Raw genomic sequence first — 25055 nt, 5'->3', positions numbered from 1 at the left:
GCCACGTAGACGGATTTCCTGACCTCTGTGGCGATGTGATTATCAAAGGAGAGACTACTGTCCACCTGTGTCCCAAGTTCTCTTATCACACTTTCAGTGTTAAGTAGACTACCGCCTATGTGGTAGTTCATGGGTACAGAGTTTTTACCAAAGGGGATGACAGTGCACTTGGCATTGAGCTTGAGACCATGTCTTTGACACCAGGCATCTATCTCAGTGAGGCCCTTTTGTAGGATGTCCACATCATTAGGAGTTTCAATTATGGCTCCTAGTTTGCAGTCATCTGCGAATTTAGTTAGCCAAAGACCTTCTGTGTTAGCCTGTACTTCAGAGAAGTAGATACCAAACAGGAGAGGACCCAGGACTGAACCCTGTGGTACTCCACTTGTCACTGGTCTGAAGTCTGATTTGGAGTCTGCTACTTTCACAATGTGGGTTCTGTCAGCAAGCCAGTCGGTAACCCATCTTGTGACATAGGGATTTATACCTAGTTTAGTGAGTTTATCTATAATTCCAGAGTGGGGGATGGTGTTGAATGCCTTGGCAAGATCTAGAAAGGCTGTGTGAACCACCTTACCCTCATCTATGGCTTTAGTGACTACTTCAAAGAAGTCTATCAGGTTTAGGAGACATGATCTGCCTTTTACAAACCCAAACTGTGTGGGTTCCAGAGTTTGGCGATCTCTAATGTCTTTGTTTATGAGTTCTATGATGATACGTTCCATGGCCTTGCAGATGAGGCTCGTCAGGCTAATGGGGCGGTAGTTCCCGGGGTCTGTTGTGGCCCCTCCCCCTTTGTGGAGTGGGATAACTGTCACGGTGTGCCAATCAGTGGGCACAAAGCCTGAAGTGAGGCTATGATTGAACATGGTACTTAGGTGGGGAGCCAGTTCATTCTGTAGTTCATGTAGAAGGCAGCCTGGGATGTTGTCAGGTCCCATGGATGCTGTGTTCTTGGCTTTGGAGAGTGAGGTTTTTACCTGTGCAGCCGTGATTACAGGAACTTTGCATTCTTCTGGTATAAAGATGGGCCCTTTAGGGGGTGGGGGTGGGGCGGGTAAAGTTAGCACTGAACCTATCTGCCAGGATGTTGGCAATATCAGTTGGTTCTGTATATTTAGTGTCATTGTGCTGTAACTCAGAGCAGATCTGAGTGTTGCTATTGAGATTTTTGACATAGATACAGAATGCTTTGTGGTTGTCTTTAGAATCAGTGGCAATTTTGTTTTCATAACTAGCTTTGGAGGATTTTATGAGGGATCTCAGCTTCTTACTGAGGCTGACCAGGGAGTTCCTCCAATCGTGGGATTTTACTCTTTTTTGCAACAGTTTCTTTCTTCTGTTGTAGAGTTTGTTCATGGCAGAAGACCACCAGATTAGCTTCCTTTTTTTGGAGGATAGCATCTTGGTTCTGTTAGGGATAGCACGATCCATGCACTCGTGTAAGTGCTTATAAAGTGCATTTGTGTAGGATTCAGCAGTCGTACCTCTATTGTCCATCTGCATGGGTGTTGTGAAGTTTGCCACTTCTGTCTTAAGAAGAGTGAAGTTGGCTTTGGAGAAATTTTTTACAGTTGTTTTCCTAATGGGGGGTGGGAGCGGGATGTGGATGTCTAGGGTGATTAGCTTGTGGTCGGATCTGACCAACGAGGAGCTGACCTCTGGTATGGAACACCGGTCACCCATGTTGGTGATGACCAGGTCTAGGATATTGCTGCCCCTGGTGGGGGTGTGGATCAGTTGATCCAAGGCGTTGGAATTGATGATTTCCAAAAAACATTGAGCAAAAGAGTTGGTACATGAGTAGTTTTCCCAGTTAATGGTAGGGTAGTTGAAATCACCCATTATTAGAGTGTTAGGTTGTACCTTAATATTTTCCAGTGTATCATGAAAAGAGGAGTGGGAATCCTGGGGCATGGTGGGGGGGTCTGTAGCAAGCTACAGTCTGGATTGCGGTTTTGCCCAGAGTTAGTTTTACTTGGATAATCTCGGATGCATTATGCTGAGGAACTAGCTTGGAGGTGTGGATATCCTTAATGAATATGGACACGCCTCCACGTTTAGTGTTTCGGTCCGGGTTTGGTGGCCGAAAGGTGTGGTATGAATTATAGCCTGGTAATGCAGGGGTGCTCTCTGGAGCTTTGAACCAGGTTTCTGTCACTGCACAGATATCAATGTTCTCCATTTTAAGGAGTGCCTCGAGTGAGTGCATTTTGAGGTTTAGACTTCTAGCATTGAGTAGCATTACCCTCAGATTTTGCTTGCTTGTACCTGTTACGGTGGTGAATTTGTCATTTGAACCTTGCCTAAAAAAGGCACTATAGGGGTGGCAAGAGCCTTTTCCAGTATCCGGAATCCCAAGGGCGACAGGTGCAGGCTATCTCTGGCAAAGCAGCGTGGTCTGTCGATCATGTCATCCCAGGCAGATAGATACTGGATTCCCTTAGAATGACACCAGAAGCTTAGCCAATTGTTAAAGTCAATCATTTTGTCCTTGTACTGTGGTGTCATTCTGGGTGATGGCAGGATGCTACTCAGGGCTAGGGTCATACCGGCCTAAGCTACAAGATTGGAGAGCTCCTCCATGTATCTTTTCATGTAGTTCAGGGAGGTACGTCTGATGTCATTCACACCAACATGGACAATGACAGAGTCATATTTGTACTTGTGGAGTGACCTGAGTGCGTGCGTTATGTGGCGGATCCTGGCACCTGACCGTAGTGGAACATCAGTGTGCCTGACTATAGAGTCACCTATGACTAGAGTGTTGGGTACGTTATGCCTTATGGGCTGTAGTTAAGTGGCACACTGAGTATTCCAGTATACTTTTACAGTAGTAGTTTAGTCTAGGCTTCCTAAAAAAGTTATGGAGATCACTTCATTTTATATTACAAGCAAGGGTACAATTATTTTTTAAAAGGTGTTAGAGGTGCACTTGCTGCCATTTTGCCATAATTTCAGTGCTGCGGTATGTTTCCTTGCTAAACTTGCTTTAGTAAGGGAACTTCCTGGCATGCTGACACATATGCTTGCCTAACTAATACTAACTAATACATTTGCAAGAACATCACTCCTTTACAGCAATTGACAAATACTTGGAAAGTGCTGTTGTTTTTATCATTTATTCCTTTGTCATGAGCAGAAACAAGATGAAGCTGATACATTATCACTTTTTCAGTAATTTAAGTAATTTGACCTAATAACCACTTTACCACCTTTTCATATGCTCAAAAAGGGGAATTTTTGTTACTGAAACAAGAGATTTTACATGACAAACCACAAGTCCACTAGAGTTTCAGTTATTTCTGTTTTTTTTTTTAAATAATACTAAGGTATGTCAGATGGACATTAAGTGTTTTATGCAACAAGTAGAGGTAGCTTGGGAAATAATTTTTGTCTGAATGTCAGGTCGTTTGCTATTTTTATGTTTTTGGACAAGACACCATTGCTTAAGTATGGACTGTCCTGCATAAAAAGAGACATGCTATAATAACCCTAATGTGTACCATGTCAGAATTTCTCTTTGTTTAATCATATAAAGTGCATATGCCAGATCTTTGAAGCAGGATGAATTTCAGTCACTTGTTAATGTTTACAGTTTTACTTAAGAAATGTTTCTTCTTAACAACTAACAGTCACAAGCAATATTTTGCTTTTTAATTGTGTGTTCATAGTTTACAATACAGTTTGTGGAAGGTGATGTAGTATAGTTTTGTCTCACAGTGAGCCTGATTTGTATCTTGTTGTCTGCTACTTTGTATATTATTACAACCTTTCTGGCACTTTAATGTGACCAGTTTATACAATGTTTCTCCTTGAACAGTTCTGCAACACTAACAGTCAGCTGATCCTATCACTAAAGTTATGTTTTCAAAAACAGTGGATTTTCTTGAGTATTAACTTATTTTTTAAGAGTGTAGCTTCAGCATTTTGATGTGCATATCTTCTGGTAAAATTTGTGTGTGTGTGTGTGTGTGTGTGTGTGTGTGTGTGTGTGTGTGTGTGTGTGTGTGTGTGTGTGTGTGTGTGTTGGGGGGTACTTCTGTAGGCTGAATTGTATTTATTGCAGAAAAATATCCAGTGTACGTGTGTGCTTGAGGGGTGTAATCCTTTTTTTGTAACCAGATTTTACCACATAAAAACAGTTTCCATTGTTCACTACAGTGCAAAGTGATACAAAGCAATTGTAGACTTATTGCAGTAAGCCTATGAATGATTAATAATCCATTTGTGTCCGGTATAGACACATCACATGGAAAGAAATCAATGCGATTTTCATTTTAATTTGTTTATTCTTCCTAGTCTTTTCCACTTCATCTGCTTTCTGCCATTCCATCAGTGGATTTGATGTATGCACAGCTGGAGATTTAGAGCCTACTTCTGGCATTAGTGGACCTCTTTGACATGCAAAGACACAGGGAATAAAGGAGGACAAGGTACCTAATGGCATGAAATGCAATGCATACACCACAATGCAAGAGACTATAAGAAATGCCATAAAGGGACATCACTTCAAACCTTTCCTGATAGTTAAGGGACTTTAACTCCAAAATCTTATTAGGTAGCAACTTCTGGGGCCTTTCCAGTTAATTTTTATGTCTACGAAGGTATATCCTGAAGGTGGCATTGTGCTCAATAATTGATATAATTAAGGTATTCAACAAAGGTAAAAAGATTTAGGATTTGTATATTATCCAAAGCAGACTTCAGAAATTTTTTTCAGGTAGACTGCAAAGATGTGATGACAAAGAGTGGGAAATTGTGAACGTCTTTCCTGGGAATGTAACAAGTTGGCAGACTTTAATAATTCTCTATGGGGGTACTTTGTAAGAAATATTGGGGGAGCAAATTATTGCAGTTTAAGAAATTATTTGTTGAGCTACAATATAGAAGCTGTAATTGCCTAACACAGTGAGATCTTACTGAGTTTAATGCTACTAGCTGCAAAAAAAGCAGTTACTGGAAAATGGAAATCAAAACAGAAACAATTAGTAAGTGAAGTGCTGACTGTTGCAAAGCAGATAAAAGATTTACAGGTGGTATCTTTAGAAAAGGGAAGAAAAAACTACATGTAAATAAATGGAATTTATGGAAGCAATACATACCAAATAATATTCTAGATGAGGAGTGAAATTTCAGCAAAGTCATGACTTGTGCAGTTTATGCCATGTCGCTGTAAATGATAATTCTTTAAAAAGAAACTATGTATGTATAATGCCTGGAAATGAAAATGTTTGCAGTTGTTTATTTTCTATTAATGTTACATGTGTCTATGTTACATAAGAAAATTTAGTAAAGGCATTAAAAATAAATAATTGATCTAATTAGGGCAACATGAAAAGGTAGGGTAACTTCTTATGTCCTGAGTGAGATGCGTTTACATATTACTCGTACTAAATAGATGGATCTTCTGAATGCTACACACATTGGTCAAAGGAGAGGTTCATAGGTTTGATTCTGAAGAAGTCAGTTGATATAACCTGATGAAATTGCTAAATAAACGTTTGTGGATTACTTTTGTGGCGGTGATTTAGTGGATACTTCATTCTTGGTTTGGTTCGTATTGGTGGCTAGGTTCATAAGTTCATAGGTGTGTACTCGGCTAATGGCCCTGGAGCCTTTACAAACCTAGCCGATAGGATTACCCTGACATCATGCCACCCGACCTTAGTTCCCAGTGCCTCTGTCAAGTAGAACCACTGGAGTGATCCCCGGGTGAATTTTCTATTTCCCATCCACTCATCAAGGTTTCTCTTGAAGAGAGCCAGTGAGGTGCTCTTTTTGACTTGTATGGGAAGTCTAGTCCATACCAAGGGCAGTCTCTGGGTTATGAACCTGCCCCTCCAGCACGTTCTGGAATTATCAGCCTAGGTTCCAAGATCACTGATAACATTATCACTTTTGCTTGTGGTACTGTTTACACCGTAAATTAAGCAAAATAAGTTTTTTAGCAACTCTGACAATACTACACTTATTTGCATGCAATTGTAGCCCTTTTTATGTGATCAGTTGTTTATAAGGTTTAGTTCATGTTGTAATTAATGTGTCAGGGGAGATTTTACAATATCACCCATGTGGCAGTCACCTTTGTATTTAGTCAACCTAATTTCTTGATTTCACTGTCTGGAAATAGGAGCAGTGGATGTCAAAAAGGAGATATCCCAGTAATGAGCTCTGGGGCACATCAGCATTTCCCCTAATACTTTATAAGGTAGCACATGTCATTGTAACTAAATGGGTTCTATCTTTCAGCCAGTGGGCAGTGCATCTCACCAAGTATAGATCTACTTTTATGACACTTAGCTTATTTGTTGATGCCAGCATGGGAAAATGGGGCTTTCAGGCTCTCCGATTGACAAAGCCAAACTGATATGGTTCTAGCCTGATAGGCTATATTTTTCCTGGTCTATGTTAGGGCTGCCCTTCAGGGACAAATCCTATAGCTAACCTCAAGTTCAAAAGTTCAGGAATGGCTCAAAAGAGCATGTTTGGTGCTATTTATCAAGAAGCCAGTTACAATATCTTGGAGCATAGAAGCATTTTTTTTCTGGTTTAAGACAGCATTCTATAAATGTGTTTCTTTATTCTATTGGCTTCAAAGGCAAAAGTTCTTCATTTGCATTTCTAGCCCTTATAGTTACCTTTACCTGCTAATTAATATTCTTGATGTAATTTTCTCATGAGGAATGTGAGATCTGTTGTATGATTTTATAATTTTCTTTTCTTTTGTTGAACAGTTTATTGAAACTGGTGGACCACCAAGTTGGCTTGTTCTTAATGGACAGTCCCAGAATTAAAAAAAAAAAAAGCACCAACCTCTTCTTTGTGGGGGGGGGGGTTAAATGTTTTTATCTTTGCACACTCTCAAACATCATCACTAGTCCCATCCATATTTCCTCTGAGTAGCCTCATCTCTTCCAGGATGCAACCCACTCCCCACTGAAACACAATGGTGCTTAATTCTTGTTCCCAGTTATCTTTGCCTCTTCTCATTTAACACTCACACAGACAGCTGCAATCTCTTGCTAATTTACTAGGGGCACAAAGAGGACCAAATGCTTAAGTCTTCAGGGACAGTTTTCTCTTGGTTATCTTGTAGCAGTACAAACTGCCTACACATTCGTATACCTGAAGGACCCCGTATGTATCTGTGGGCAGTATACCACTCAACTTTCCAAAATTTAACAGCGTGTTCATATTTTACATCATATTTTTGGTCTGTTCCCCATAAAATTTGTGGTTTTCTGGCAAATGATTGAAGATTGAAATCATGAAATTATGACTGACTTCTGAGTTTCACACTTTATTGCACTCAGAAAATACATGCTAATGGAAAATATTTTACTCTAACAACCTACTAAGTTTATAAGAGCACCATTTAAAAGCTGTTCCTGATTTTGGACCTTTGCCCCCTTCCCCCCACACGTTATTTTTGGGTTGTTCAAAATTCTTCTGCTAACAGTATGAGGGGTTTTGTGGACAGTGTTAGCTGTACAAACTATAGCTCTCAACCTCTTACCTCCAGAATGAGGGCAAATCTAGAAACAATCCAGGGACACTTTTTAAAATATTAGCAGCATTAACTTGAACAATTATCAGAATAAGAGAATGTGAATTAACATGCATTTTTTCAGTTGCTTTTATTGAAAAATTTAAAAACAAAACATTAATATATGATAACAGAAATATTATAAAACAAATATACATATCTAAAAGAACAATAATAAACAACTAAAATAACTATTTACAATGGTGTCTACTATAAAACAAAGCTTTTTTTAACAGCTATTTATTTCCTCTAAGTTATTATTTTCTTTTTGACTATCTAATTTTAACATCAATTTTCTTTTGTAAATCTATCAGTTCTTTGTCCCATTGTTTCTTTTTTGTGCATACCAACTTGTAATTTTGCCATGCTTTTAAAGAATCCCATACAGAAATCTCTGAGGTGTTACCTGTATGATTAATTTCAATAAAAGTTCTTTATTAAGGAACTCCTTGAAGTCTTTCATATTGGTTATATATGCAGGAATCCTTTTAATTGGCATGTTATTACTAGAATTCAATATAACTTCAAATGTTTCTGCATTATGATCAAACAGTGGGCAAGAGACTAACATTATCTATTCTACTAGTGATCTCATTTGAAACATAAACTCTTTCTATTCGTGATTGTGTCCCATGCCTGTGTAAGAAATGTGTAAAGAAGACTGAGTCTGGTACTGAAAACTCATTTCTTTCTCTCATATTATATAGATCAGTGAACTCCATCAAAGCCTTGACCAAGGCAGGTTTCTTCCTTTTACAGCTAGTGTTGGTATCCTTGTCAGATACAATTAATACAATTAAAGTCACCTGTAAAAATAATGTTTCCTTTGATATTCATATTATTTATTCCCTCAATTGTTGTTTAACTGTTTGTATTCCCTATTGATATCCAATAGACATGAATAAAAGTGTGTAGTTCCCTTTGAATCTCTAAAGTCACTGAACAAAACATCTCTTTTTCATCACTAAATGTATTCAGGATTTTAGGTAGAGGCAAATAATTATTTCCATTATATACGCACCCCTCTTCTCTTTTGTTTATAATGAGAGCTAGTCAGTATAAAATAGTGTTTAGTATTAAGTCTGTCCAAATCTTATTTTATTAAATGTGTTTCCTGTAAAAAGATAACTTGGCAATGAAATATTTTTAAACTTTTTTATAAACTACCCCTTTTCCAACCATTATTTTATCCATTGATATTAATTGGTATGCATTTCAAATTGGCCATACTACCGAAACAGGAAAAAACAAATAAGTATTACATATAATAGCCTCATACATTTGTAAATAATATGCTACTGAAAAACTATTATTATATCTAGTAAACTTCTTACTCGTAGATATAAGATAATTGAGATTGTTAACTGTAAACTTTCTATCAAGAGTAGTAGACAAAAAAAAGAATTGATTTGTAAACTACTATACATGCACTGTTCTCTCCCATCTCCCCCCACCATTGAGTTTAAAACTCCTGGTTTGAATAGTAACCCTATTCAAACACTACCACCTACCCACAAATAAGTATCTAGCATCACTCTACTACTTCTAAAGTTAAGATATATGAAAGGTTTAACTTATTTAACAAAATTAAAAGGAGTTGGTATATACACAATATTAAGATTATAAACATTTATTTGCTTGTTATAAAATTTATAAACTGTAAAGTACAGCAAATCTTATAGTCATTTGGTTCTATTCTATTTATAAAAGCTTATATAGTATTATAATAAATCCAATCATTTCTTTCAGTTCTGAGAAAAAAAGAGGTTAACACAGATAAAAGACGTACATCTAACATTGTTTATAACAATTTTGCTATATTACTAATATGCTATTATATATTATTGATAATGTGACTAACTAGTTAACTATTTAAACTCAGTTCTGACTACAAGACTGTACATGCTTGGCTGTTATGGCAGACACATATGATATTTCAAAGAACAAATAAACTTCTCTAAAAAAAATCTGTGTCTATTTGTGAGGACTTGCATATACAATTATCTTTCAAAATGTGTCTCTTCTATAAATAGGGTATCATATTCACTAGAACATACTATGAGGTATAAAATAGTAAAAGAGTAACTGTGATTTCTAAAATAACTAATATGTTCCCAGAATTATATTTATACTGAGGGATGACATATGGTTGGCAACATACCCTCTACAGTCTTTTTAAAAGACACATGAATTCCCATCTTATAAAAATGACTGTAATTTTGTCTGAATTTGTGGAAAACATGCTATTAATCTCATATTAGTCCCTCCTTTTGTATGTGTCAGGCTTTCAATTAAATTTCAGACCATAAGCTTGTAATATTGCCATGTATTTGAGCTCTTCACTTCCTGCTGAAAAAGCGCATCCACACAGAAACTAGCACAGATAATCACTACAACCATTGTCATAAACATATACATATCTATTGCCCACATATGCAGAACAAGTCAACCAAGCAAGGGGTTGACATCAACAGACATAAACAAGATCATCCTCCCTTCTTTAAATTATTGAACAGAATGTAGTTTGAGTAGTATAATATCTTAGGATAAAAGTTGAATTGAAGAAATGAATTCTATATTGTGTATGAAGCCACAGTACTATAAAATGTATTATATAACTTAAACAGAGACGTACAGGTTTGACAAGTGTTAAAATAGTCTGGGAGGCCACCGTGATGCACCGGTTAGCATTGTCACCTCACAGCTGGAGGTTCTCTGGTTCAATTCTCGGCTGGGGTTCCTTCTGTGTGGAGTCTGCATGTCCTCCCTGTGGTCGCTTGAGTTTTCTCCTGATGCTCTTGTTTCCTCCCACATTCCAAAGACTTGCTGCATGTGGATTGGACACTCTAAATTTGCCCTAGGTGTGAGGGTGTGCCTTCTGTGTAATGTTGGATGCCAGGCTGGTAACTTGACAATAAAACTCCACTACCAATTGTTCTGCAGGCTGTTGTTCCATTGTGGCAACCCCTAATGGGGAAAGCTGAAAGAAAAAGAAGACAAGTGTTAAACTAGTAATTTTGAGGTAAATGTAACTGAGAGTACAAGTTAATTAACACCTTCTTACTATTTTTCACTTAAGTTGTGTGTTAAAGTCAAGCATAAAACAACATTTTACCCAGTATTTCTTACACACACACACACACACACACACACACACACACACACACACACACACACACACACACACTAAAAAAAAATAACTCTGTATAAATTGTTTCCTGAGAGAAAGAAACATTCTATTAGAACCTCATCTGTGAGAGGGAAATACCAGTGTCAGTAAACAACTTTCATTTATGCTACACTGAGAAAGAAGGCTGTATACGTGGTTAAAATCAACCTGATCCCTGCTAGTTAAGAACCTGTGTTGTAACACTTCTTGTTATCATTTTATTTTTTGTTATAACTATTTGGTACACTCTCTCTCTGTCTTTCTGGGGTTTTTTTTGTGTGTATCTCTCCTTTCCTAACCCCTCCCCAACAAATAAACTGGCACCAGACATCACAGGTAAGACTATATAAGAAAAATAAATAAATAAAAAATAAAGAAAAAAACAGGAAAAAAAGAAACCGTCTTCATACACACTACATACACCCACCATTTTATCACTATATTAGTAAAGAAGCACTCATAAACAGCATAAGAGTCTGATATCTCTTAGACAGACCTGGGCATTGTATGGCCCGTGGGCTACATTTGGCTGTCCCTGATTGGCATGTGAGAAGTCAACAAAACACTTGCTAATTTAAAGAACGTAACTGTTTTTTTTCCGGACTATCCGGAAATCAAACTGATTCTCCAGTAGTCCAGAAAACTGGAAAAAGAGGACGGGATAGAGGAGTAAATGTGTGGGGTTATGGGAGGTGCAAGGGATGTGCCATTGGTCTGGTTTTAGCAGCAGTAGAAGTAAAAATAAATAAATAAATAAAAATGTTGATACTGCAAAAGCAAAATGCATGTTCATTTGACATGTTAAATTCCCAATGGGGTGATAGAGGTGGTGGCACAGAATGGATATATAGCCTCAATAGTTCTCTAAAAAGGCTTCTGATTGGGCAGAGAAAGAGACTTCATATGTTTTGGTACAGCATGCATGTTATGATTTAGTCCAGGGATTGTTATTCCAAAGGATTTTTTGTGTACTTTATTGGGACATTAAGTTATATATTAATTATAATGCAATTATATACAAGGTTGCACATTTTGCTTGGACAAGAGCAGATTAAAAGTAAGTGTGGAATATTTTAGCAGCTGTCAGCCCTCAGAAAGTGTCAGCTCACATTAAAAAAAGAATAACTGATAAAGAATATAAAGTTTTTAACAAGACATGGACTTCTAAGTATTTTATTTACTGAAGTCAAAGTTAAAGCTGTGTGCTTAGTTTGTGGAGAACAGAATGTTGTGTTTAAGGATTACAGTTTGAATCGCCATTACGAGACTAAACATGCAGAGAAATATAACAGCTTGACTGATGCAGAGCAGGTGTGGACATCTGAAGTTTTGCTAGCTAAACTGGAAAAGCAACAAGGACTTTTACCAAGCTTTACACATCCAGGGACCAGCTTTGTGATATCCCTCAAAACTGCAAAAAGAAGTAAGCCATTCTCTGATGGAGAGTTTATCAAAAAGTGTTTGGTGGGCACTGCAGCACTAATATGTCCTGAGAAGAAAGAAACATTTGAAAATGTGTCCCTCTCTAGGCGAACCTTAACGAGAAGTATCAAGGACATTGCAGGAAATCTGGAGCTTCAGTTGCAAAACAAAGTGGACAATTTTGACTTTTTCTCCTTGGCTCTCAATGAAAGCTGTGATGTCCATGACACAGCCCAGTTACTCATCTTTCTACATGGGATAACGGAAGACTTTGAGATTACGGAGGAGCTGGCAGCAGTGTGGTCAGTGAAAGGCCTGACAATGGGGAGCGATTTGTTCATGGAGGTAAATGCATGTTTGGACAAGCTGGGACTTAAATGGGACAAACTGGCAGGTGTTGCCACCAATGGTTGTCTAAATCTGACAGGAGAAAATTTCAGACATTTGAAGTAGATGGAAGATAAAGTAACTGAAATGACCCCAGAAAAGAAATTGATATTTTCGCATTGTATTATACATCAGGAGGTGTTGTGTAAGTCTGTGTTAAAAATGAATCACGTTATTGATGTTGTAACTAAAATAGCTAACTTCCTTAGGGCAAAAGCATTGTATCACAGACAGTTTGTTGCACATTTGGAGGAGCATGAAAGTGAATGTGGTGACATAGGCTACCACACAGCTGTCAGAAGGCTCAGCCTAGGCAAAGTGCTTAAAAGACTATGGGACCTGAGAGTAGACATTCGAGAGTTTTGTGAGAAGAAAGGCAAGGACACCCCACAACTCTCAGATGCCAACTGGTTGGCAGATCTTGCCTTTGCTGTTGATGTGACTGCACTAATGAATGAACTAAATACCAAACTGTAAGGCAAGGGCCTCTTTGCAAATGAAATGTACAGCCTGATAAAGGCTTTCATGAGAAAATTGCAGATCTGATGTTGTCAGTCTTCATTTAATCCTTGACTGCGGGTTCGGTTACATATCTCGGAACTGACTCAGTCATTATTCCAGCTCATGCCTTCCAAAAACTCTTGAGCTTAGCTCTACCCAGAATGCTGCTCTCAAGATTACCTCAGATCTTGTTTGCTGCTTTAAGTGCCAGACGCGTTCCTTTCCTGTCAGCTCTTGAGCTAGCCATTTCTTATAACTGTTAGTGTTATTTACTTTTTTTAAATTCTTTACTGAGTAGTTGCTTCTCTAAAATCTTATTATTTACCCAGATTCTCTTTCCTTAACACGATAAGTGCTTTTTCTCCTCTTTAGCATCGTTGGTAGTTCTCTCTCTCCTTTCGCTTACCTTTATGGTAATCTTCCATACCATTGTTGGCACCTCTTTTCCCTCTGTCTTATTACTGCTACGGTAAATCTTCCGTACCATCATTGGTCTGTTTTTCCTCTTCCAAAAAAAACCAAAACTTACTCAGACTTTCCTTTCTTTTTTCTGTGTATGTGTGTGTGTGAGAGAGTATCTTTTTTTGACATGGCTGAGAAGACTAAAGGCACTTCTGGCTTCAAGAGATGCTAGAAGTGTGATCGTAAATTGCCAAACTTAGACGGGCATTCCTTGTGTGTCTACAACTTGGGCCCAGTGCACCTTCAAGAAGACTGTTCTATCTGTCATGGCTTTAGTCACCGGGCCCTTGTAGAGAAGAAAAATAAGCTTATCTTGAAAGGCCTGATAAAGTTTAGCTTTGATGAGGCCATATCTGTTACTTCTAAGACTGATGTTAGCTCCCTTTTTTCTTCCTCTTCCTCCAGGCGTGAAGTGTCTGAGAAGAGGATCCCCTCAGTTCCAACAGTCTCGTCGGAATCGCCTATAAAAAAGACTAAGTCTTCGCCGGTTCCCACAGTTTCAGTGGAACTGAGTGCAAAGCAGCTACCTTCATTGGTACCATTGGCGTTGATCTCTGCACCGACAATCCCGGCACACACTTCTACTTTGGATCAGACTTTTTGCCCCTCCTCCATTCCACTGATCTTGGAACTGAAGGACTTTTCATTTAAAGATTTGCCCCGCACAAGGTATTCCCGGAAAATAGATCCCTTTGCAGACCAACCGCCAAGCTCATTCGTGGATAGACCCCTGTCCCCATTGGTCTATTTGGTCCATACCACCAAGAGCCTCACAGAGTTAGATGTTCTGAGGCTGGTGGACCAGCTCCTGGCAGCGAAGGTATTAACCACTTCATCGGTTCCTAGCACTTCTGGCTCTGAAACTTTACATATCTCTAACCCAGTTCTCGTTCCTCCTCTGACTCCAACTGAGCATTTGGAGTTCCCTCTTCTGACACTCACACTGTCGACTGTTTCAGTACCAGTGAGATACTTGTCTTCAGCACCAATCACTACTCTGAGATCTTTGGTTCTGTCGGAACTGGAGACCTCTTGGGGTTGGAGCTTCGTTATCAGTTCCTGGGAGTGTGGATTGACACCTGTCTTGACAGAGCCATCCATACATCTCCAGGCCTTGGCACACATAAGTTCAACTCTGGCTCCAAACTCGGGGGCGGCCACCTCGCTGTGGGGTGGGACTACAGTTCCAAAGGAGTTATTTTTGATTCCGGGTTCCCATTCCTCTATAGGGAGGGCCTGGTTTCTGAGCCATGGGGAGGGCCTTGTCCACTATGGGCTCACAGCCAATTCCTCTGTTGTCAGAACTGCATCTCTGCCCTTCCTGTTGCTCAGAGCTACCTCCAGCCTCCACCTTGGGACAGCAGACATGGAAGCCTCAGGATTCAACTATGGTGGCCAAGTCCTGTTCAGATACCTCCCCGGCCCATACCACAGAGGAGGTACCCCTAAAGTGAAAGTGCAAGAGGAAGCACTTGGACTTGCCTGAAGACACAGAAGATACTGACTTTGATGAAGGGGAAGGTACTCCAAGGTCACCCCCAGAAAATGTCTTGTTCTGTGACATTCTAGAGATCCTTAAACAGAGGGGTGGCTGGACTTCCCAACAGCCTTCCTCAGAGGATTCGGTATACCTGAAGGCATTCCATGCCCGACCATCTACTTCTTGGATCTCTCCGCCCACTGATGATCTAATTAAGTTGAATGCACAGTGGGCTTGAGAGATTCCTGATTCCATCAAACCAATCCCTAAGAGACCAGACCATATTTTGTCAGCTGCCGTGGATCAGCAACATTGGGCTAAAGGGGTTCCAGTAGATGCCATGGTGATTGCAGCAGCCACTAAAAAGAAACTTCCTGATGAAAGTCCTACTACCCATCCTCCTAATGAGGAGTCTAGGATGATGGATGGGTTCGGGAAGCACTTATGTGCTTCATCGACCTTCGCGCTTAGGTCCTTGAACCTCATGGCACATTTTACCAGGCTTCAATGAGATCTGATAAAGGAGCTATCAGATACTCTAACAGGAACCATAGGTGAGGGGGTTCAGGCTAAAGTAGCTTCCCAACTGGCAACCCTTGATTCAATGTATAATTCGTCCATGAGGCTCATTGCACATGCAGCTGAAGGGACAACTAGAGCAGAGGGTTCTGTTGTAGCCATGAGGAGACATGCCTGGATGCACTTATGTGAGTTTATGGAGCCATTTAAATCTTCTTTTGTCAATGCTGCCTTTGTTGGAACATCCCTTTTTGGCACCAAAGTTAAAGAGATCCTTGCCAGATGTGAGAAGGATGGAAAGACCCTTTCTGCTGTGGGAGTATGCTTTCCCACTCCTCAACAGCCCTACTCCTGGAACCAGAGCAGTGGAAAGCTGTGGTTTAAAAAGTCCCAAGGGCTTTTCCAGGACTCACGTGGCAATGACTCCCCCTGGGGCAGAGGGGGAGTTACAATGGAAGATGCCATGCTACAGGCAGAGGTGTCCCACAAAATCAGTGTTCCAGAATTCATTCCCTGGTAACTCCTATCAGTGCTCCTGAATGGAGGCCTGATTGCCATCCTCTGGTGGCAGTTGGAGGACGACTTTCACTGCACCTACCTGCCTGGGATAACCGGGTGCAGAGGATTATAACCAGAGGTTACAATATGCCCTTTTCAAAACAGCCAAAGAGAATCCCAGACATTCCACCCAGTCACAGGGATGCAGCAGTTCTAGAAATTCAAAAACTGCTTAACAAAAGAGCCATCCCAGCAATCCCACCAGACCAGATAGGATCTGGAGTTTATTCAAGATTCTTTTTAGTGCCAAAAAACAGGTGAATGGAGACTAATTTTGTCTCTCACTGTCTTGAACAAGTCAGTTCAACAAACTAAATTCCAGATGGTCTTGGTTCAAGCTATTCTTTTGTTCTTAGGGAAAGATGAGTGGATGGGGCTCAATAGATCTTCAGGATGCATATTATCACATAAAAATAGACAAACTGTCCAGAAGAGTTTTGTACTTCCAGCTGGGAGCAGCCAGTCATAGTCAGTTCAGAGCCACACCCTTTGGTTTCACCACAATCCCCAGGGTATTCACCAAATGCATGACAGTGGTCGCAGCTCACTTCAGACTGCAAGGATTCCATGTGTTTCCATACCTAGATGACTGGCTCATTACTGCATCCACCAGTCATCTACTGCTCCCGGCAAGGAACTTTGTTCTTCAAACATGCTCCTTGCTGGGGATCACTGTCATCTATGAAAAATCCTATCAAGAGCCAACACAGCATTTAGAGTTCATAGGGGTGGTGTTAGACACAAGCACTGGTATCGCCTCTCTGACCCAAGAAAGACTTCAAAGAATAAAATCACAAGTCAGCCAGATTATTCACAACAAAACAGTAACTGCAAGATTGGTGTTATAGACTCTAGGATCTATGGCGGCCACCATCACTTTAGTTCCCCTTGTGGGGTTTCACATGCAAATTCTACAGTGGATCTTGGCATCACAATGGTCATTACTGAATCAACCAATGTCCCATCAAGTACTGTTCACCAATTTATGCAAAAAGGATCTGAGTTGGTGGCTCCATTCCAACAACATTCTGTCCCTCCTCAACCCCAAGCTAAAGTGACCTCGGACGCATCCCAGATGGGGGGGGGGGGGCATTATCTGGGAAAGACAGTCAAAGGCACTTGGTCCCAGTTAGAGGCCAATTTGCACATCAGTGTTCTAGAGATGAGGGCAGTGTGTTGCAAACATTCCAAGAAACACACCCCTCGGGAACAATTGCAATCCAGACAACATGTCAGTGGTTTGGTACATCAACAAACAAGGGGGAACCAGATCTTACCCTCTTTGTCGAAAAGCACCCAGAGTATGGCAATGGGAAATTTCATCTGACTGCTTTCTAAATGCAACACATATTCTAGGGAGCTCCAGTGTGATCGCAGACAAATTGAGCAGGAGCATTCCGATGCTTCATGAGTGATCTCTCAACCCTTTCATGGCGGAAGGGATTTTCTGTTGATGGGGCCAGCCCTGCTGCGATCTCTTTGCATTCCCCCTGAATAACAAATGCAGCAGCTACTTTGTCCTGATCCCCCCTCTGGGGGAGTCACCAAGAGATGCTGTCCTTCATGAATGGCCCCGGTCTACTGTATGCCTTTCCCCTGATTCCTCTCATTTGCCAGTTTCTGAAGAAAGCCAACAGGTCGGAGAACATGATAATTCTCATTGCCCCATTCAGGCCTCAGCAGACATGGTTTCCCTTTCTGTGGCCTCACTTAATTCAGGAACCTTAGATGCTGGACCCAGTTCCAGACCTATTGTCCCATCAAGAGGAACTCATTCACTCGAATCTTCAAAATCTCAAGCTCACTGCAGGCTTCTTCAAGTCCAATGATTGCCAGGCATACTAGCCTTATGGCCCCAGTTCAATGAATTGCTCTAGCCTCCCAGAAGCCTTCGACTAGGTAATTATACAGCAACATAGGTTCATAGGTTCATATGTAGGTACTAGGTTATTGGACCTATGGCCTATATAAGCTTAGCCAAAGGGACCCTGGCTTTCGCCACCCAAGAAAATTATTTTCCTGTGCCCCTGTCGAGCAGAGCCACAGAAGTGATCCCCAGGGAGAATTTCCTATCTCCCATCCAATCATCCAGATTCTTCTTGAAGAGTGCTAATAAGGAGCTTTGTTTGATATAGATAGGTAATTTGTTCCAGAGTATGGGTAGTCTCTGGGACAGGAATAAATCCCTCCAGCATGTTCTGTTTATTGTGGTGACAAGGTTTAGTTCCTTAGAGTGTGTAGCTTGGAGGGGTTTGGGATTTCTTTAAGTGGAGCTTGTCCAACACCTCTGGGTTTGACACAGCTTTGTATGTGTAGCAGAGACTGCCTCAGAGTAGGTGATATGCGATGGAGTAAAGCTGGAGTTTTCTGAGACGGTCTGCGTAGGACATCTGTTTGAGGCCGGTAGTCCTCTTTTTGAGGTATTTCTGCGGCCTTTCCAGTTGTTGTAGATGACTTGTGAGGTACATACCAAAAGGGATATTGTACTATATAATGGGTCTAATGAGTGATGAGTATAGGGGAACAATGACCTCTTTTTTCCTGGATGAGAAACCTTTTGTGATGAGGTGTGCCACGTAGAAGGATTTCTTGACTACTGTTGCAATGTGATTATCAAAGGAGAGACTACTTCCCACCTGTGTCCTAAGGTCTCTTGTCACACTTTCGGTGTTAAGTAGACTACCGCCTATGTGGTAGTTCATGGGTCCAGAGTTTTTACCAAAAGGGATGACAATGTACTTTTTGGCATTGAGCTTGAGGCCATGGCTTTGACACCAGGCATCTGTCTCAGTGAGGCCCTTTTGTAGGATGTCCACACCGTTAGGAGTTTTGATTATGGCTCCTAGTTTGCAGTCATCTGCGAACTTTGTTAGCCAAATACCTTCTGTGTTAGCCTGTACTTCAGAGAAGTAGATACCAAACAGGAGATCACCCAGGACTGAATCGTGTGGTACTCCACTTTTCACTGGTCTGAAGTTGGATTTAGAGTCTGCTACTTTCACAGTTTGGATTCTGTCAGTGAGCCAGTTGGCAACCCATCTTGTGACATAGGGATTTATACTTAGTTTAGTGAGTTTATCTATAATTCCAGAGTAGGGGATGGTGTTGAAAGCCTTGGCGAGATCTAGATAGGCTGTGTGAACCACATTACCCTCATCTACGGCTTTGGTGACTGCTTCAAGGAAGTCTATCAGGTTTAGGAGACATGATCTGCCTTTTACAAACCCGAACTGGGTAGGGTCCAGAGTTTGGAGATTACCAATGTCATTGTTTATAAGTTCCATGATGATATGTTCCATAGCCTTGCAGACCAGGCTCGTCAGGCTAATGGGGCGGTAGTTCCCGGGGTCCGTGGTTGCTCCCCTTTTGTGGAGTGGGATAACCGTTGCTGTGTGCCATTTAGTGGGCACAAAGCCTGAGGTGAGGCTATGATTGAACATGGTACTTAGGTGGGGTGCCAGTTCATTCTGTAGTTCATGTAGAATGCAGCCTGAGATGTTGTCAAGTCCCATGGATGCTGTGATCTTGGCTTTGGAGAGTGTGTTTTTTACCTGTGCTGCCGTAATTACAGGAACTTTGCATTCTTCCGATATAGAGATAGGCCCTTTTGGGGGGGGTGAGAGAGGGGTAAAGTTAGCACAGAACCTATCTGCCAGGATGTTGGCAATATCAGTTGGTTCTGTATATTTAGTGCCATTGTGCTGTAACTCAGAGCAGATCTGAGTGTTGCCATTGAGATTCTTGACATAGCTATAGAATGGTATGTGGTTGTCATTAGAATCAGTGGCGATTTTTTTTTCGTAACTAACTTTGGAGGATTTTATGAGGGATCTCAGCTTCTTACTGAGGCTGACCAGGGAGTTTCTCCAGTCATGGGATGTTACTCTTTTTTGCAACAGTTTCTTTCTTTGGTTGTAGAGTTTGTTTATGGCAGGGGACCACCAGATTGGCTTCCTTTTTTTGGAGGATAGGATCTTGCTTCTGTTAGGGATTGCATGATCCATGCACTCATGTAAGTGCTTATAAAGTGCATTTGTGTAGGATTCAGCAGTCTTACCTCTATTGTCCTGTCAGCATGGGTGTCGTGAAGTTTGCCACTTCTGACAAGAAGCATGAAGTTGGCTTTGGAGAAATTTTTTATGGTGGTTTCCCTAATGGGGGGTGGGGTGGGATGTGGATGTCTAGGGTGATTAGCTTGTGGTCAGATCTGACCAACGAGGAATTGACCTCTGGTGTGAAACACTGGTTGCCCATGTTGGTAATGACCAGGTCTAGGATATTGCTGCCTCTGGTGGGGGGTGTGGATAAGTTGATCCAATGCATTGGAATTTATGAATTCCAGAAAACAAGTGGCAAAAATTGTCAAAATGGGCTGCAGACAATAATCTGGACGCATATTCTGCACCGGTTCATAAGGTCTTGGAATATGGTACTACAGTCTTTGATTTATCCCCATATGAACCATCAGTGAATTACGATTTGAAGTATTTATCATAGAAAACCTCCTTTTTGGTTGCTATTACTTCTGCTAGGAAAATATCTGAGTTACAGTCCTTATCTTGCAAGCCTCCTTACCTAATCTTTCATGAAGATAGGATGTATTTGCAAACAAATCCTTCCTTTTTACCAAAAGTAGTATCTGACACTAATATCAATCAGACTATACAACCTCCCATATTTTTCCCAGCTTTTCAAACAAAGACGGATATTGTCTGCATTTGCTAGTTGTTCACAGGCATTTAAATTTTTACCTTCACAGAACAAAGGAATTCAGAAAATCTGATCAGCTGTTTGTTTTATTCTCTACTGCTACTCTGGGCAAACCAGTTTCTAAGGTTACTCTGGCTAGATGGCTCAAGGACGGTATAACCTTTATTTATAACAAAAAGAAAGTACAACTGCTGGGACTTGTAAAAGCACATTCTATGAGAGCAATAGCTGCTTCTACAGTCTTCCATGCCAGAGCTTCTATAGATTATATATGTGCAGTAGCTGCTTGGACATCCCTGCATACCTTTATTATTCATTACAAGCTGGATATGGTCTCTAGTGGATGAGCATCTTTTGGTTCGATGGTGCTTAGAAATATTCTTTCATGAGTCCTCCCAAGATTTTGGTAGCTGGGGAATCTGTCTCACAGTCAAGGATTAAGTGAAGATTGACAACATCAGATAAAGACGTTATGTCTTACCATAATGTTCCATCTCTGTTGTCGATCTTCACTTATCCTTGACATCCCTACCCTCATTTCCCCTGCCTTTTGGGTTTCTTGGTGGAACGGATCTAACCCTACTGATTGGATTATTCCTTTACAAATACAGATATGGTCTCTGATCTGTTTTTTCCTGTCTGTCACTATCTTATGCAAACACTGATCTGAGGTAATCTTGAGATGAGCATTCTAGGTAGAGCTAAGGTCGAGAGTTTTTGGAAGGCATGAGCTGGAATAATGGCCAAGTCAGTTCCAAGATACAGAATCAAACCCACAGTCAAGGATAAGTGAAGCTCGACAACACAGATGGAACATTATGGTAAGGCATAACTTCTTTTTTCTTTCAAGCCATTTGGAGAGCAGTATTCTCATCCACATGCCAACACTGAAATAAGCTACACCATCAAGTGATCACCTCTGCAGGTATTCATCCATGTTAGGAGCACTGCATGGTGAGTTTAGAAGGTGATTTGAAGACTTCAAAACAGTTGGGATTTTAATGGACATGATTTCTCATCCCTTCACTTGCATTGTGGATAATGCACCCAGTGATGTTCAGCTCAAACCCATTGACCTGCAATCTGATACACTACTCGCAGAGCACTTTAGGTCAGTATCATTGATGGATTTTTATTCTTCTCTCAAAGATGAAAACTTTCCAAATATGAGGAGACATGTTGGTTCTCTTCGGATCTACCTACATATGTGAACAAACATTCTCAGTGATGAACTTTAACAAATCCAGATACAGATCCTCTCTCACTGACGATCACCTGTCAACTGTCCTTCGCATATCCACCTCAGGCATTCAGCTGTATTTCAGTGCACTTGTTCAAGCCCAAGACTGACTAGATTTCTCTCAGTGACTTAAAAAACTGAAGAACAGCAAATGAAGTAATTAGGCTACAAAAATTGCAATAGCATTTATTACTTTTTTGTATAAAGTTAATTTAATGCTGCTCTTTGCAATACTGCAAAAACATGCATATTTTCAAAACAGTTTTTGTGAATGTTGATTAAATGTTGATTAAATAGTGATGTAATTTTGGTGTTTTTACTATGCTTGTTTCACATTTTCATAGCTTAATTGTAACATCTACCAGTGGCAGCTAATCAAAACCGTACAATTTACTGCTTTTTATAAAGAGATAAAATTAACGTGGAGCAGAATTGAGTTCAGCCTATTTGTCCAGCTCTCCAAAACAGTAACAGTTTTTCATGTGGCCCCTTGGGAAAATGAATTGCCCACCCCTGCACATCTAAATCTAATACATTCAACATATTCTAGTCAACCATGATACAGTACGTGACTTAAAAACACCATAAACATCCAGTCCTTTCACAACACACTTATTTAATGGGGTCTATATCACTTCAGCGAAGTGACAGTTCAGTACATGACATTTTATTGGAAATGTTGTTCATTGAAATCCATCACAGCCCCCCCACACCCCCCGCTAATTGTAGATACCAACTCTGAGATCGCACTACAGTTAGAAAAGGGCAAATTTCCCCATCTTCACAATACCGCAATCTCAGTATGAACAGTTCGATGAACGGCATGTTCGATGTAAGTAAACTGAAAATGCTGTTCGCTGAACCAAATTTTCGCTGAAGTGATATATATATAGTGGTATAAATGTACTGTGAGCAACTTGCTATTATGTTATATTATCATGAACTATCACTTTAGGATTTATGTAGCACATATATGAAGAAAGGAAAGCAGGATATATCTGTAAAGAAAGCTTATTATTAGTTAAAGAGTTAATTTGTTAATACTCATTAAGCTAAGGCATATATTTAATGTGGAAAGTTAAATATATAGTATTAGCTTAGCAGTACATATAGGAAAAGAAAAGTGACATTTATTTACTTTATAGAGAAGTGAATCCTTGATGTGAGAGTGTTCGATCTCGCCGTTTGTTCTTACACATGGGTTCGGAGCCGATCCTCGGCTCCGTGTCGGCCTCTTGCAAGCTCTGCATCGAGAAGAAGCTCGAGACAACCTAATACCCACAATCCCCCTCTGCCTTTACCTCAGATCTAGTTTGCCGCTGCATCGTTCGCATCACTGGGTCGAGCTCGAGCACCTAAGATAAGATTAAGAATTTTATTCTTGTATTTTTCTTAGTAATTCATTATAAAAAGTTTGTTAGTAACATAGTGTGTGTGTGTGGTAAGGTTGAGGGATTCTCGGTTCCGTTAAGTTTATTTAAAACTTATTAGAGTTCTCCTCGGGGCCTACCACCCCTTACTTGGATTTGACTACCGGATTGACTTCCTTACTGGATTCGACAATTTCACCGGACTTGACTTCTTTACTGGACTTGACCTTTTCAGTTATTTAGAGTGAGATGTCTGAAAAGGCTAAATCGGGTTTTAAGCGTTGCCAATGTGGGCAAAAGATGTCAGTTATTGACAATCATAGTTCCTGCGTCTACTGTCTTGGCCCTCTCAGTCTGCAAGAAGACTGCTCTATTTGTCATTCTTTCAGTGGGAGGGTCATGACAGATAGACGCAGGAAACTCATGGATAGGGGTTTGTTAAAACCTACATTTCAAGAGGCTCTGGATGCTTCAGACCAGGCATCCAAATCCTCGAAGGAATCGAAGACGTCGGAGCCCAAGTCATCGGCTCCGAGCTCTTCAGCTAAAGTTGGATCACCGGTTCCACAGACTTCGGGGCCGAGTGTTCAACTGTTGTCAGTTTCCGAGCCTCGAGTCTTGGAACCGGTGATGGAGCTCCCTCCCCCGACACTGTTGAGGTCGGCTCCGTCTTCGATTCCTTCGACCTGTTCTTCCAGGCCCCTCTCTGACACCGATGTTGACCGCGTGGTGCAGAAATTACTGGAGAATTCGGCCTTATCCAAACTTATCTCGGTTTCCACCCAATTGGTGTCGAAACTTGAAGGCCTTCCATTATCTCCATCTGTTCCTCCTCCGAGACCTGTCCAGTCTTTGGAGCCGGAAGAGGCTGATCTACTGATTGTGGAGCCCTCGGTGCCAGAACCGTCCTTTTCTCGGTCGGCTCCGTTCACCTCGACTCCGTCGGATCCGGTACCGGAGTCTCGGGCCAAGATCCATCCTTGGTTCAGGGACCGAGAGTCGAACCGATGTGTCGGTTCCGACTCTCCCTCTCGGGGCCTCGGCTCGGATCGACTCGGCTCCGTCCTCGGGTCGATGCCTCGTGCCTGTTTCGGGATTCTTCCCATTTCTTCGGAACCGGGAGATACCTCGACTCGGGACCCGGGGGACTTCGATCTCATGAGGAAGGTGTTGTCTACCCAGACAACCACATCAGTAGAAGCAGCCTCTCCTCCCCATAAAGGACCGTTATCCTCCTCTGCATCAACGGTCCCATCCAAGCGTCGAGCACCGGTGTCTCAGCCACCCCTGGAGGGTGCCCCCTCTTCCTCGGAGGGTTCTTCGGATGCTCCCGAAGAAGTCCCTAGGAAAAATTGTGTAAGAGGAGACACTTAGATTCTCCACAAGAATCTTTGACATCCGATACTGACTTGGATGAGTCAGAAGGGTCCCCAAAGTCACCTTCAGAAGATGTCTCCTTCTCTGACATCTTGGAGATCCTAAAGCAGAGAGGTGACTGGCAGTCCCTCCCCCCTTCTGAGGATGAGTCAGTCTTGCTGAAGGCATTTGGTGCTCGCCCTTCCTCCTCCTGGGTCACTCCGCCCTTCGATGAATTAATGGAGCTGATTGCTCGAAGGGCGTGGGAGGCTCCTGACACGGTGGAGCCAGTCCCTAGGAAGCCTAATAAATACATTACTGCACCCCAAGAC

General features: G+C 41.1%; 1 protein-coding gene across 1 annotated transcript in view; it reads left to right on the top strand.

Annotated features, from left to right (window-relative positions):
* NIBAN1 (niban apoptosis regulator 1) overlaps window positions 1–25055 on the top strand; it is a 2689070-nt gene that overhangs the window by 951087 nt on the left and 1712928 nt on the right. The window lies entirely within an intron of this gene.

This window comes from Protopterus annectens, chromosome 10.part0 (assembly GCF_019279795.1).
Source record: "Protopterus annectens isolate FY-2018-M chromosome 10.part0, PAN1.0, whole genome shotgun sequence".
Classification (NCBI taxonomy): Eukaryota; Metazoa; Chordata; order Ceratodontiformes; family Protopteridae; genus Protopterus; species Protopterus annectens.
Note: the sequence above shows the minus strand (reverse complement) of the source record. Positions and strands in the feature narration are given on the sequence as shown.